This window comes from Gopherus flavomarginatus, chromosome 23 (assembly GCF_025201925.1).
Source record: "Gopherus flavomarginatus isolate rGopFla2 chromosome 23, rGopFla2.mat.asm, whole genome shotgun sequence".
NCBI lineage: Eukaryota > Metazoa > Chordata > Testudines > Testudinidae > Gopherus > Gopherus flavomarginatus.
Window position 1 is genome coordinate 13020676 of NC_066639.1, and position 14585 is coordinate 13035260.

The following is a 14585-nucleotide window of genomic DNA, read 5'->3' on the forward strand; positions in this document are numbered from 1 at the left end:
TGCTCTGCTCCGCCAGCCGACCTGTGATCTGCTCCAGCTGTCCCAAAAAAACTGCTCGGCTCACCTCACTCTATAGCTCACTCTAACCATCCCACAAACTGCTTCTCCTCATCAGTTGCGCTGCTCCCCAAAATAGCTTCAGACTCCTCCACTGGCTAGCACAGCTCTTTAGTGATTTCAGCTCAGGAACCTAGAATTTCAATTGTTAAAAGAATAAAAAATCAGCTCTACTATTCAACTGCTAAAAGAGAAGAAAGTGCAATTCATGTTTCTGGCTCACCCAAGGAGCCCACTCCCTTGTCTAGCGAGTGCCACTCAATTGATGGTGAGAATCCCTGTCTCAAAGCAGTTTCACAGTTCCTCATCCACACAATCAGGGTGACAACACTCCACATCTCATGGCCCAACAACAAATAAAGTGGGGATACCACAGCTGCCAAAGCAGCCATCCCAGGCAGTCGTTGCCGTGACAGGAGGGGTGGGTGTGCCTATGCAAACACGATCAGCCCCTGAAATTCTTTTCCACACTCACCATAATTCACCACCAGATGGCAGGATAGAGTTCATCCTGCTTCTGCTTACATAGGTATCTGTGCCCCCTACAACCCTCTAATCCCACCGGGACCCATCTAGCCTGGATAAAGGTATCTGTGCGCCCCACAAACCTCTAAGCCCCCCAGGGAACCCACAAGCCCAGATGTAGGCATCTGTATGCCCCACAAACCCCCTAAGACCCACAGAACCCCTCCAGCCCCTAGGTAGGTATCTGTGACCCCCAGAGCCACACAAAGACTCTCAGGACCCCTACACATTGGATGTTTGTATCTGTGAGCCCCACAAAGCACCTAAGCTACCCAGGGCCCCCTACAATCGGGACGTAGCTATCTGTGCCCCCCACGACCCCTAAGCCCCCAGGGATCTCTACAGCCTCTACATAGGTGTGATGCTCTGTGCATTACCCTGCGTGGCCACACGGTGTCACTGTTGCTCCATGCAGGAAATGCTCTGGGCATTACCGTGTGTGGCCACACGGTGTCACTGTTGCTCCATGCAGGAAATGCTCTGTGCATTACCGTGTGTGGCCACACGGTGTCACTGTTGCTCCATGCAGGAAATGCTCTCTGCATTATTGTGATGGAGTAGGGACTGTCTGTGTGGGGGATGGGAGAGCAGGGGGTGCCTTTAGGACCGGACACGTGCTCAGTCTGTAACCTGAGCTAGGCAGGGGGGAAGGGGTCAGCACCTTTCCCCGGGAAGCTTGACACAGGAAGGCGCCAGCTGGAGGGAGTTAGTTCAGTTTTGGTCTGGGTGGTTGGAATTCAGGGAATCCCAAACTGGGAGCTAAGTTTCCTGAACCCCCAGAAGGACTCGATTGAGGGGTCCTGCTTGTGCCTCCAAGCTCTGCTGTAACCTGCATTCCTGTTGTCCAATAAACCTTCTGTTTTACTGGCTGGCTGAGAGTCACTGTGTGTCCCAGGAATTGAGGTGCGGGACCAGACTCCCCCACACTCCCTGACAGACCCTAAGCCCTGCCAGGACCCCTGTAGCCTGGACGTAGGTATCTGTGCCCCCCACCAAACACCTAAGCCCCCTGTAGACCCCTCCATCCTGAGCTTAGATATCTGTGCCCCTCACAAGCCCCCTAAGCCCCCCAGGGACCGATACAGCCACAACATTGGTATCTGTGCTCCATATAGACTCCATAAGCCCCCCGGGACACTCCAGTGTGCACGAAGGTATATGTGCCCCTCAGAAACCCCCTAACCCCCCAGGAACTCCTACAGCCTGGACGTAGGTATTTGTACCCCCACAACCCCCCTAGCCCTCCGCCGGGACATCTACAATCTGGATGTAGATATCTGTGCCCCTCATGAAACCTCTAATCGCCCATGGGACTGATACAGCCTGGACATACGTATCTGTGCCCACTCGAATCACTAAGATCCCCTGGTACCCCTACAGCCTGGACATAGGTATTTTGGGCCCCCAAAAATCCCCTAAGACTCCCAGGATGCCTCCAGCCTGCACGTAGGTATCTATGCCCCCCAGGAACCCCTTAAGTCCCCCTGGGACCCCTAGATCCTAGAGATTGGTATCTGTGTCCCCCCAAAAAACTCTAAGCCCCCCAGGGACCCCTATGGCCTGGACGTAGTTATCTGTGCACCTCAAGGCCCCTAAGATCCCTCAGACCCCTACAGCCTGGATGTAGGTGTGACGGTGCTCCCTGTGGGAGCCAGCTGAGGTCACTTAATCAGGGTGGACTGCAAACAAAACAGGGCAGACAAATCCCAAACGCTCCTGGTTATTTCAATACTTACATTTACCAAGCCAGCACAAAACAGCTTCTGTAGTACCTCACTGGTTACTTAGAAGTTTAAGCCACGCAGTTCCCTTAAAGTACCCAGCCTCAGGCCTCCATCCAGACACACCTGTCAGATATGATGATGATTCCTGAAAATCTTACTTCAACATATAAAAGAAAAGGTTCTTCCAATCCCAAAGGATCAGCCGCATACCCAGGTTCAAGTATAACTTAGATCTTACCTACAATACATGGTATAGCCAATTCTTATTAAGTAAGCTAAAATGTATTAGAAAAGAAGAGAGAGAGAGTGTTGGTTAAAAGATTAATAGACATAGACTCATAGACTCTAGGACTGGAAGGGACCTCGAGAGGTTATCGAGTCCAGTCCCCTGCCCTCATGGCAGGAACAAATACTGTCTAGACCATCCCTAATAGACATTTATCTAACCTACTCTTAAATATCTCCAGAGATGGAGATTCCACAACTTCCCTAGGCAATCTATTCCAGTGTTTAACTACCCTGACAGTTAGGAACTTTTTCCTAATGTCCAACCTAAATCTCCCTTGCTGCAGTTTAAGCCCATTGCTTCTTGTTCTATCATTGGAGGCTAAGGTGAACAAGGTTTCTCCCTCCTCCTGATGACACCCTTTTAGATACCTGAAAACTGCTATCATGTCCCCTCTCAGTCTTCTCTTTTCCAAACTAAACAAACTCAATTCCTTCAGCCTTCCTTCATAGGTCATGTTCTCAAGACCTTTAATCATTCTTGCTGCTCTTCTCTGGACCCTCTCCAATTTCTCCACATCTTTCTTGAAATGCGGTGCCCAGAACTGGACACAATACTCCAGTTGAGGCCTAACCAGTGCAGAGTAAAGCGGAAGAATGACTTCTCATGTCTTGTTTACAACACACCTGTTAATGCATCCCAGAATCACGTTTGCTTTTTTTGCAACAGTATCACACTGTTGACTCATATTAAGCTTGTGGTCTACTATGACCCCTAGATCTCTTTCTGCCATACTCCTTCCTAGACAGTCTCTTCCCATTCTGTATGTGTGAAACTGATTGTTCCTTACTAAGTGGAGCACTTTGCATTTATCTTTATTGAACTTCATCCTGTTTACCTCAGACCATTTCTCCAATTTGTCCAGATCATTTTGAATTTTGACCCTGTCCTCCAAAGAAGTTGCAATCCCTCCCAGTTTGGTATCGTCCGCAAACTTAATAAGCGTACTTTCTATGCCAACATCTAAATCGTTGATGAAGATATTGAACAGAACCGGTCCCAAAACAGACCCCCGCGGAACCCCACTTGTTATACCTTTCCAGCAGGATTGGGAGCCATTAACAACTACTCTCTGAGTATGGTTATGCAGCCAGTTATGCACCCACCTTATAGTAGCCCCATCTAAATTGAACTTTCCTAGTTTATCTATAAGAATATCATGCGAGACTGTATCAAATGCCTTACTAAAGTCTAGGTATATCACATCCACCACTTCTCCCTTATCCACAAGGCTCGTTATCCTATCAAAGAACGCTATCAGATTAGTTTGACACGATTTGTTCTTTACAAACCCATGCTGGCTATTCCCTATCACCTTACCACCTTCCAAGTGTTTGCAGATGATTTCTTTGATTACCTGCTCCATTATCTTCCCTGGCACAGAAGTTAAACTAACTGTTCTGTAGTTTCCTGGGTTGTTTTTATTTCCCTATTTATAGATGGGCACTATATTTGCCCCCTTCCAGTCTTCTGGAATCTCCCCCGTCTCCCATGATTTCCCAAAGATAATAGCTAGAGGCTCAGATACCTCTTCTATTAACTCTGAGTATTCTAGGATGCATTTCATCGGGCCCTGGTGACTTGCAGGCATCTAACTTTTCTAAGTGATTTTTTACTTGCTCTTTCCTTATTTTCTCTTCTAAACCTACCCTCTTCCCGTAAGCATTCACTATACTAGACATTCCTTCAGACTTCTCAGTGAAGACTGAAACAAAGAAGTCATTAAGCATCTCTGCCATTTCCAAGTCTCCCGTTACTGTTTCCCCCTACTCATTGAGCAGTGGGCCTACCCTGTCCTTGGTCTTCCTCTTGCTTCTAATGTATTGATAAAAAGTCTTCTTGTTTCCCTTTATTCCCATAGCTAGTTTGAGCTCATTTTGTGCATTTGCTTTTCTAATCTTGCCTCTGCATTCCTGTGTTATTTGCCTATATTCATCCTTCGTGATCTGACCTAGTTTCCATTTTTTATATGACGCCTTTTTATTTTGTAGGTCACGCAAGATCTCAAGGGTAAGCCAAGGTGGTCTTTTGCCACATTTTCTATCTTTCCTAACCATCGGAATAACTTGCTTTTGGGCCCTTAATAGCGTCCCTTTGAAAAACTGCCAACTTTCCTCAGTTGTTTTTCCCCTCAGTCTTAATTCCCATGGGACCTTGCCTATCAGCTCTCTGAGCTTACCAAAATCTGCCTTCCTGAAATCCATTGTCTCTATTCTGCTGTACTCCCTTTTACCCTTCCTTAGAATCGCAAATTCTATGATTTCATGATCACTTTCACCCAAGCTTCCTTCTACTTTCAAATTCTCAACAAGTTCCTCCCTATTTGTTAAAATCAAGTCTACAACAGCTTCCCCCCAGTCGCTTTTTCAACTTTCTGAAATAAAAAGTTGTCTGCAATGCAGTCCAGGAACTTATTGTATCGTCTGTGCCCCGCGGTGTTATTTTCCCAACATATATCTGGATAGTTGAAGTACCCCATCACCACCAAATCTTGGGCTTTGGATGATTTTGTTAGTTGTTTGAAAAAAGCCTCATCCACCTCTTCCACCTGATTAGGTGGCCTGTAGTAGACTCCCAGCACGACATCACCTGTGTTTTTTACCCCTTTTAGCCTAACCCAGAGACTCTCCACACTTTCATCTCCTATGTCCATCTCCACCTCAGTCCAAGTGTGTACATTTTTAATATATAAGGCAACACCTCCTCCCTTTTTCCCCTGTCTATCCTTCCTGAGCAAACTATACCCATCCACACCAACATTCCAGTCATGTGTATTATCTCACCAAGTTTCAGTAATGCCAATAATGTCATAGTTGTATTTATTTATTAACACCTCCAGTTCTTCCTGCTTATTACCCGTACTTCTTGCATTTGTATATAGGCATCTAAGATACTGGTTTGATCTTGCCTCCCAGCTTTGCCCTGACCCTCCTTCCTCTCTGCCATTATAGCCCGTGCTCCCTCCTGTTTCCAACCCATCTCCCAGGTCTTGTTCCTCACTTACCTGTGGGCTTTGCTCACCTGTCCCCATCGAACCTAGTTTAAAGCCCTCCTTACTAGGTTAGCCAGTTTCTGCGCAAATAAGGCCTTTCCCCTCTTCGAAAGCTGAACGCCATCTGTTCCTAGCAGTCCTTCCTCAAATAACATCCCGTGGTCGAGGAAGCCAAAGCCCTCCTGGCGACACCATCTTCGCAGCCAGGCATTCACCTCCATGATGCATCTGTCTCTGCCCGGACCCCTACCTTCAACAGGAAGAATCGAAGAGAATACCACCTGTGCTCCAAACTCCTTAACCCGTACTCCCAGAGCCCTGTAGTCACTCTTGATCTGCTCAGTGTCACACCTCACAGTATCATTTGTGCCCACATGGATGAGTAGCATGGGGTAGTGTTCAGAAGGCCGGATAATCCTCGATAATGCCTCTGTAACATCTCGGATACGGGCCCCTGGCAGGCAGCATACCTCCCGGGATGAACAGTCAGGGCGACAGATGGGTGTCTCCATCCCCCTCAGCAGAGTCTCCAACCACCACTACCCTACGTTTCTTATCAGTGGTGGCAGCAGACCTCCCAGCCTTAGGGGTACGAGGCTTCACCTCCTTAACTGTTGGGGGTGATTTCTTCTCTCCTGTATCAAGGAGAGCATAACGGTTATCTTTTACCACAGCAGGAGGGTTCGCAGCAGCTGTGGAGCACTGCCTGCTGCTAGAAGTAACCAGCTGGCTGTGTCCACCCTGAGCCTCCTCCTCCACTGGTGTGTCAGATACACCCTGAGGCATCTTCTCCTCCACTGGAGTGTCGGTAGTCCTGTCAACTGGGACAGCACCATCAGCTGTCTCCACATGGATACTGTCCAGGAATTGCTCATGGATATGGATGTTCCTCAGCCTAGCCACCTCCTCCTGTAGCTCTCCCACCTGCTGCCTGAGAGATTCCACCAGTAGGCACCTTTCACATTGGATGCCACCCCCAGCCAGGATATCAGTAAGTGGAAATTGCAAATTACAGTCTTTGCAAGCCCACACCAGAATCTGGGTAAAAGCATCCATGCTTTGGTACTCTGTGTGGCTACAGGCGCAGGTGGAGGAGACAGAAGCAGTGCTGGCACAGGTGTTGCGGGTCCTCCTCACCATTGTAAGCCTCCCTCTGTCAAACTCTCTCAAATTCCCGTCTACAGCTCCCTGTCCGCTCTGCTCTGCTGTAAACAGAAAGGTTTTGGATGTGGCTCGGTTTACAGGTTCAGGGGACCAATGGGTCACAGATGAGACCGACAAGGGACCCCCCCTCCCTTCCTACTCCCCTTCCAAACTCCCTTGCAAAACTCCCTGGTAGCAGCTCCTGTTCGCTAAGCTCCCTGGTTGCTTGTATGCAGCTTTATGAAGCCCTGGCCTAAGTGAATGCCCCACCCACTGGTTAAGGCTCAGCCAATTACCAGAGGCTTCTAGCTTTCAAACCTTCCTAGTAGCTCCACCTCCAACTGCCAGCTACAGCACAAGGTCCTTCAAACAAACAAACCAAACAGACTGACAAACACAAGCTCAGCACACAGCAAGTAACCCCCAAACACAAACACAAACACTGCAGACAGTCACTTACCCCACAGATGCTGTATGTGCTCCTCCTTCACCTGGAGAACTCCCTTGCAAAACTCCCTGTTAGCAGCTCCTGTTCGCCGTATAGACTATAGACATATAGACTTGAATTCAATTCTTGAGGTTCAGATACATAGCAGAGGTGAGCTTGTAGTAGCCAAAAATCCTTTTAGAAATAGTCGATAGGTTATAGTCCAATTTCCATATTCAGGGTGGCTCCATTCAATGACTGGGGATCTCAGTCCTTGTGGCTTAAGGTTTCCCCCTCTTGAAACCCAAAGCAGATCTGAGATGAAGAAGGATCATGTCCCAGGCTTCTTATACATTTCCAGTAGCCTTTTGGCCTGAGAAAACAATAGGCTTAACTCTCCTTCCAAACATCCTGGCAATTAGTACAGGGTAATTTATTCATTAAACAGTTGAAATACAGGTTACCACAACCTTCAAAGAGACACATAGACAATAATATGATTTCACTCAAGTATCATCATAAATGTTAATATTCCTTTTTTGCTCTTTTAATTAAAACTATAGCAATAGACAAGACTTGTTTGCTTACATCACAAGCCCTAAGCAAACACCTCCTCTTCTACCTCTAACACTGCAGACTTGCATTTCAAAGCTCTGTTCATTTACATATCTTGCTAACCAGTTCTTAAGGAGCACAGCAGGTGAGGGGAGAGCACTCGATGTATTGCATCTACACTAGACGCAATATATCAACCCTTGCTGGATCGATCGCTGCCCACCCATTCGGCAGGTGGTATAGACATACCCTGAGTATCTGGTGATTGGAGCTGGACCCTGGAGGGGGACACATTGAAGGAACTCAGGGGTTAAGGTGCCTCTATTGTCAACTGTCAGGGTTGCTGTGGCTCAGAGGAGGGTGCTTGACAGCCTGGCAGGCTTAGGCACCGCAAGCCTGGGAGGCAGGAGAAGTGAAGTGGCCACGGTGTGCTTGAGGTGCTCATGCTCGGAGCAGGGGTGAGCTGGGGCGAGGGAGGGGTGCCGCAGGGCAGAGCAGGGGAATTGCCACAAGAGGGACGCCTCAGGGTGGAGGGGGGGATCTGCAACAGGTGGGGCTCCTGAGGATGGGGGCGCGGAGGGGGAGGCGCAAGGTGGAAGTTTCACCTAGGGCAAGAAACATCCTTGCACCAGCCCTGCCCCATGCCTTGCTGCAGCCAGCCCTGCACCCCCTGCCCTGGCCTGCCTGCAGCCAGCCTCTGTCTCCAGCCAGCCCTGCACTTTCTGCCCTTCCCGCACCAGCCGTATCTTCCCTGCCCTGCCTGTAGCCAGCCCCACAGCCAGCCCCTGACACACCCCCTGCCCTGTCTCCAGCCAACTCCTGCCAAACACCCCGTGGTCCTGCCCAAAGCCAGCCAGCCCCCAACCCCCCCCCCACAGCCTGCACCAGCCCTGCACCCCCTGTCTGCAGCCAGCCCCACATCCCCTGCCTTGTCTCCAGCCAACCCCTGATGCACCCCCCTGCCTGAAGCCAGCCAGCCCCGCACCCCTTGCCCTGCCTGCAGCCAGACCCTACCTCCAGCCAACCCCACGTCCACTGGTGTCCTGCAGTTCCCAGGGCAGTAACCCTGCACATCTGCTTCAATGAGGGGGGCAGGGAGCAGCTGGGACCCACACATGTGCACACCCTTGGGTGACCAGACAGCAAATGTGAAAAATCTGGACGGGGGTGGGGGGTAATAGGATCCTAGATAAGAAAAAGACCCCAAAATTTGGACTGTCTCTATAAAATCGGGATATCTGGTCACCCTAGCACACCCCCGAGGACTCTTGAGTTCCATTGTTGCGTTTCCTATTGGTTCCACTGCTGATTGTTTTCCTTTTTCTGGGGGACTTTGGGCAAGTTGCTCCCCATTCTAGGGCTCTGTCCCCAGCAGTCAAATGGGGATTTCATACTTTCCCGCTATTGGAAAGTGCTGGGAGAATCCCCCAGCAAAAGCTGCTTTGACAGTGCTAAGCAGCATCTCACCATTCAAGGTCGGAGCTCAGTACCTGGGAGGAAGAGTGTTTGGCTCTGGGGTTTCACTTCAGCCCAGTCTAGAGAGAGGGGCCCAACCATGGAGTTTGGCTCAAGAAGACCAAGTCTCCAATTTGTTAAGGGTGTTTTGAATTCCAACCCTGTGCTCCTAAGTGCTTGGTGTCAGTTGCAAATTTTAGAAGCATGCTCTCCACTGCATTTTCCAAATTATTCCTGAAAATATTGAATAGTACTGGACCCCGGACTGATCCCTGCCGGACCCACTAGGTACACCCTCTCTGTTGGACAGCCAAACATGGAGAAGGGCTCCTGGAGTTTGGGCTTTCAACCAGCTCTGCACCCACATTACACTGATTATAGCTGGACTGCATTTCCCTCATTTGCTTGTGAGAATGTCCTACGGGACTGTGTGAAAAGCCTTAGCAACCCCAAGCTAGATCCCATCTACTGTTTTCCCACCTCCACCAGGCCCGGAACCCTGCCAAAGAAGGAAAGAGGATCGGTTTGGAATGATTTGTTCTTGACAAATCCATGCTCACTAGTCCTAAGAACCAAATTATCCTGTAGGTGCTACTGACAAATGGATTGTTTAAGAATGTATTGCAGGATCTCTCCAGCAATGGCAGTGAGGCTAGCTAGTCTGTAAGCCCCAGGGGTCTCTTTGTTCCCCTTTTAGAGAAAGGTCCTGTCTTGTTCATGGATGGGAAGATGTTCTTTTTCAGGGATCTCAGACGAGAACTGGGGCACAGCACCTGGTTTGTCAAGGCCACAAAAATGGAGGCAGGAACCTCTTCTCTCCTGCTGGCAAAGAACCCCAGGTACCTAAAAGACAGGGACTCACATCCCTGAATGGGCTTTTAAAAAGACACTGGTTAAAGATTGGCCCCGACCATTTCTTGTTTCCACAGACTAGACATTTTAGCAAACTTTAGAATTCCTTGGTGCTAAACACTGTGAAACTCCCCTTTCTCCTTCACAGAGGGCTTTAACGCCCCTTATCTCTCTCAGGCTCACAACTGCCCAGAGTTCGAGAACTGTCCCTGTTCCCATTGGACAGATGGGAGGAGCCTGAGGTCCAGAGAATGGAAGTGACCTACCCAAGCGCCTACACAGCAAGGCGGTGGCAGAACCAGAAAGAGAAGCCACCAGTCCTAACTCCTGTTCTAATGGACAATAACCCCCCCCCCCCCAGAGGCAGGAATAGAGCCCAGGAATCGAGATGGTGGGGAAATTTCATTGAATCCATTTCTGTCAGAAAATCTCATTCAGGCTAATCTGGTTTGTTTCTGAAAATCATAACAAGTGGGATGAAAGTTCTTTGCAAAAATATTGTATTGCAAAACAAAAGCATCTCCTGTTTGTCAGAGTGTGTTAAATTGTCTCCTCGCACACAAAGAGGAGACACTTAGATCTCAAACATTAGATAAGATGCTTCAGTCTGAGCTAAGTCATTGCTGCTCTTAACAATTTCAAAATAAAAAAATGCAAATAAAATAGACTATTTCAGCTATTCTATTACGTGTTAATCTGCTCTCAGTAAACGTGATGGGACACCTCACATTATGCCCTGCTCCTAGTGACACTCTCTAATGGATCCCCATCCTCTACCCACCGTCAGGTAGGTGCAAGCGGATCATTATTATTTCTACTTGAAAGAGGGAGAAGCTAACGCTGAGAAAGGAGAATTGACTTGTCTTAGGTCACACAGCCAGTCAGAGGCAGAGTTGGGAATAAGACCCAAGAGCCCTGATTTTCAAACTACCATTGGATCTTGAATTTCAGACACTGAATGACCTGAATAAAGTGCTCTCAGATGAGCTCCAGACCAACAACAGTGCACAGTAATTATTCAGCAAGTATTTGAGGAGAACTGCAATGTTAGAGAGAATCATGAACTGCTCAGAGACAACTAATGCAGAGAAGCGGCAAAATTCATCAAACATAGAACTGGTTCTGACTTATAAAGAGAAAAACAAGGACCCGAGTCTCCTCCCTGTCAATAACCCCCTGATCAGCCAATCAGGGTAGAGACTGAGGATGGGAGGCTGAGGGATCTCACCAGAGAGCCCAAAGGATGGCTCAGGTCACCGGTGGGGATCAGTTCCCGAGCACTAGTTCAGTCTCACATTTTTGGGTAGACCTCCCACAGTGAGAACTGCAGAGCACTGCCCTGCAAAAAACTAAAAAAACCACACACACACTCTCTCTCTCCCCCTCCCTCCTGGTGTTGGGAGGGGAACAGATAAAAGGACAAAGGAAGCAAGAGAAGAAGAGAAAGGAGGGAGGGAGGGATGGAGGAAGAGGTGAAACAAAAAGGACAAACCCTAATGTCCCCAGTGATTCTAAGGGACAAAATCCCAGGTGCAGAATAAAAATCTGCCTCCTTAAGCTCGTGTTTTCCATGCCTCGAATTCAACTGTCACCAGAGGGATCAGACTGAACAGGTTTCAAACTTCCAGGAGGCTCTTACCTTCTAAACAGGGATGGCTGTTTTCTAGTAAAATCACTACAAGGGAAGGAGAAAACTCAAAAGAGGTTCCTCCTGGCGCTCACGTCCGTGAACCCGAATACTCTCTCAATCCTCAAAGAGAGACCTGGAGAAGGAGACTTGCTGAAGCAAAGACACAGGGGTCTCTGAGGTTTCCCTGGCCCCTCGCCCCTGTCCTGCCTGGCTGATGTCAGCATCTCTCTGTGAGGTCACCACCTCCCCACCACCTTGGACCTATAGTCTTAGGTCCTGCAAAAGGCCTTTGTGATGTCACTGCCACATCCCTCCCTTGCTGTGCCAATGTCCTGCCCCTGGCCAGGCACTATGGAGGTTTGAGCTACTCCCTGTGGATCACCCCACTCAAGGAGCATTCGTTCTAGTCAGCAAGCCGGCTAGACAGGAAAACATCAGACTCTGCTCCCAACGCTACACTCAGTTTTTCAGAAATTAGTCGACTTTATGGCCAGAAGAGACCATTAGAGCATCTAATCTGACCCCCTGCATATCACAGGCCTCCTGTATGACACAAAAGCTACTTTGGGGGCAAACACATTCCAGAAAGGCATCTAGTCTTTATTAAATGACATCAGAAGATGGAGAATCCACCACTTTCCTTGGTAGCTTGTTCCTGTGGTGAATCATCCTCGCTGTTGACTATTTGTGCCTTAGTTGTAATATGAATTTGTCTCTTTTCACCTTCCAGCCATTGGGTCTTGTTATGCCTTTCTCTGTTAGATTAAAGAGCCCTTTAATACCCAATCTTTTCTCTCCATTAAGGCACTTCAACACTTCAGTGAAGTCACCTTTCAATCTTCTTTTCATAAGCTAATCAGGTTGAGCTCTTTCAATAGCTCACTAGAAGGTATTTTTCTCCAGCTCTCAGTACATTTAGTGGCTCTTTGCTGCCCTGGCTCCAATTTCACAACATCTTTTTCAAATGAGGACACCAAAACTGAAGGTTATTCCAATATCAGTCTCACTGATGCCGTGTCACCTCCTGTGATGTTATTGACATAATCTGTAACTGTATAGATCACTGTTGCGACCACTGTTCTATATTTGCAGCCAATACTGTAGAAAGGTTGTTGTGTAAGGGGTCTATGGAGAGGTTCTGATTGGCTGATTATAATGAAGCTATCTCTAGATGTGTATCATTTTTGTAGTTGATGTTATGAATATTGGCTCTATGCTGCCCATATTTCAAACTTGTGCCATAATGGGGGACAAAACAGCTACCTTGTTAGAAGTGGCTTTGCCAATAGATGGAACCTGGGATTTAAACTCCCAATGATCACACGGTGTTTGGGATCCATTTGAATTCCTCTCCCAGGTCTTTGACACTTTCATCTCCACTCATAGCGACTCTGATAGAGGATTGAAGTAGTCAAAGCATCATCTCCAAGCACAGACAACGGAGAATGCTTCATCACATGATACTTTGAGAAGTGGATGGATAGAACGTGATGAAGATAAACTCTGCCTGGCTCAGACAAAAGCTAACAGTTGCACCTTGATGAGGAAGGAGGGAATCTCTGAGTCACCCGTCCACAGTCGGGTCTTCACAGTGCTCCCAAGCTGGAGAGTGATGAACCCCCTTGGTCCCACTGTGAGACTGAGGAACAGGAGGCCTGTCACCCCCATTCCTGCCGTCCTGCATTCCTGGTGTCCAGCATCCCAGAGGGCCTCCGTGCCAGCAACGAAACCCAACCATCGTCTGGACTCCCCAGTGCTCCTCCTCAACGGCTCTAAATCAGCGGGAGAGTGGAAGGTCCTGGGCGTCGCGCCGGCACCTGGTATCCACTGCACCTGAACAGTGGGGAAAGGTTTCTGTCTTGGGGCATCGTTTAGTGTTTTCCAGTTTCCAAGGGAGGGTTTATGGGCCTGAGCGTTAAGCTCCCAAAGCCAGTCACTGTTTCATTGTATTCATTAAGTTTGCATTTTCCCCTGTTCCCCCAGCTTTCTGTACCTTTACCCTGACTACATTTACCTTTGTTTGTGCCAAACCACCTTGTCTCCTCTTTATTTTATTTACACCTCAGAAGGAGGGAGGCAAAATCCACTGGTGATAGAGACAGGAGGGAGTCGAGTTTGTATCTCCTGAGAAAAGGGGCTTTTTCCTTTCCTATTTCTCCCCTACCATTTCTAACGTTTTCCTTTGAAGCGTTGCCTTAGTCAGCTTGAGGAAACATTAGCTTTTAAAATAAAAACTACAAAATACAGAACTAGAGACATTTTTTAGAAATCTGGGATTTAGACATTTTATTTAAAGCCGGGGGGGTGTTGGAGTTTCTGAGAAGATTTTTGTTTGCAAGAAGCAACATTGTTGTGTCTGTTATTGTACCAAGTGGGGAGATGGTTGTCTATAAAGGAAGAGTCAAGACTAAATGCATCCAGTGAGGATGGGATTTGAACCCACACATGCAGAGCACAATGGATTAGCAGTCCATCACCTTAACCACTCAGCCACCTCATCTGAGCTGTAAGAAAAGGGACAGGAGGAGAAATCTAAGGCCGGCAGAGATAGGGACACGAAGGAGTTTTTAAATACTAAGCATAAGCAGGGTCTGAATGAGCTCCCCCTTCACATCTAGTGAGGAGCTGGGGAAAGACTTCAGGAACAGACCGTGTTTGCATAGACACACCTACTCTGCCTAGCTATGCAGCATGATGGGGCCACTTTCCCAAAATGACCAGTTTGGGATGGTGGTGGGTTACAAATCACTTTAGGATTGAGTGGAATAAAATGTTATTCTCCTTCCTGTATGAGTGAAGGGCAGCAGAACATACCTAGTCCATCCTGATGGAGGGGTAGGTGGGTGAGGAATAGCTTTTATTGGACTGCAGAGAAGTGATTGAGGACATCACCCTAAAACAGTGGTCCCCAAACATTTCACATTGTGCCCTCTTAGCCA

The 14585-nt window shown here is 48.2% G+C and overlaps 1 non-coding gene across 1 annotated transcript; it reads right to left on the bottom strand.

Moving 5' to 3' along the window:
• Window positions 1–14058: 14058 nt before the first annotated feature.
• TRNAS-GCU (transfer RNA serine (anticodon GCU)) lies at window positions 14059–14146 on the bottom strand. Its single transcript has one exon. It is a non-coding gene; the product is annotated as a tRNA-Ser (tRNA).
• Between the last annotated feature and the right edge of the window lie 439 nt (window positions 14147–14585).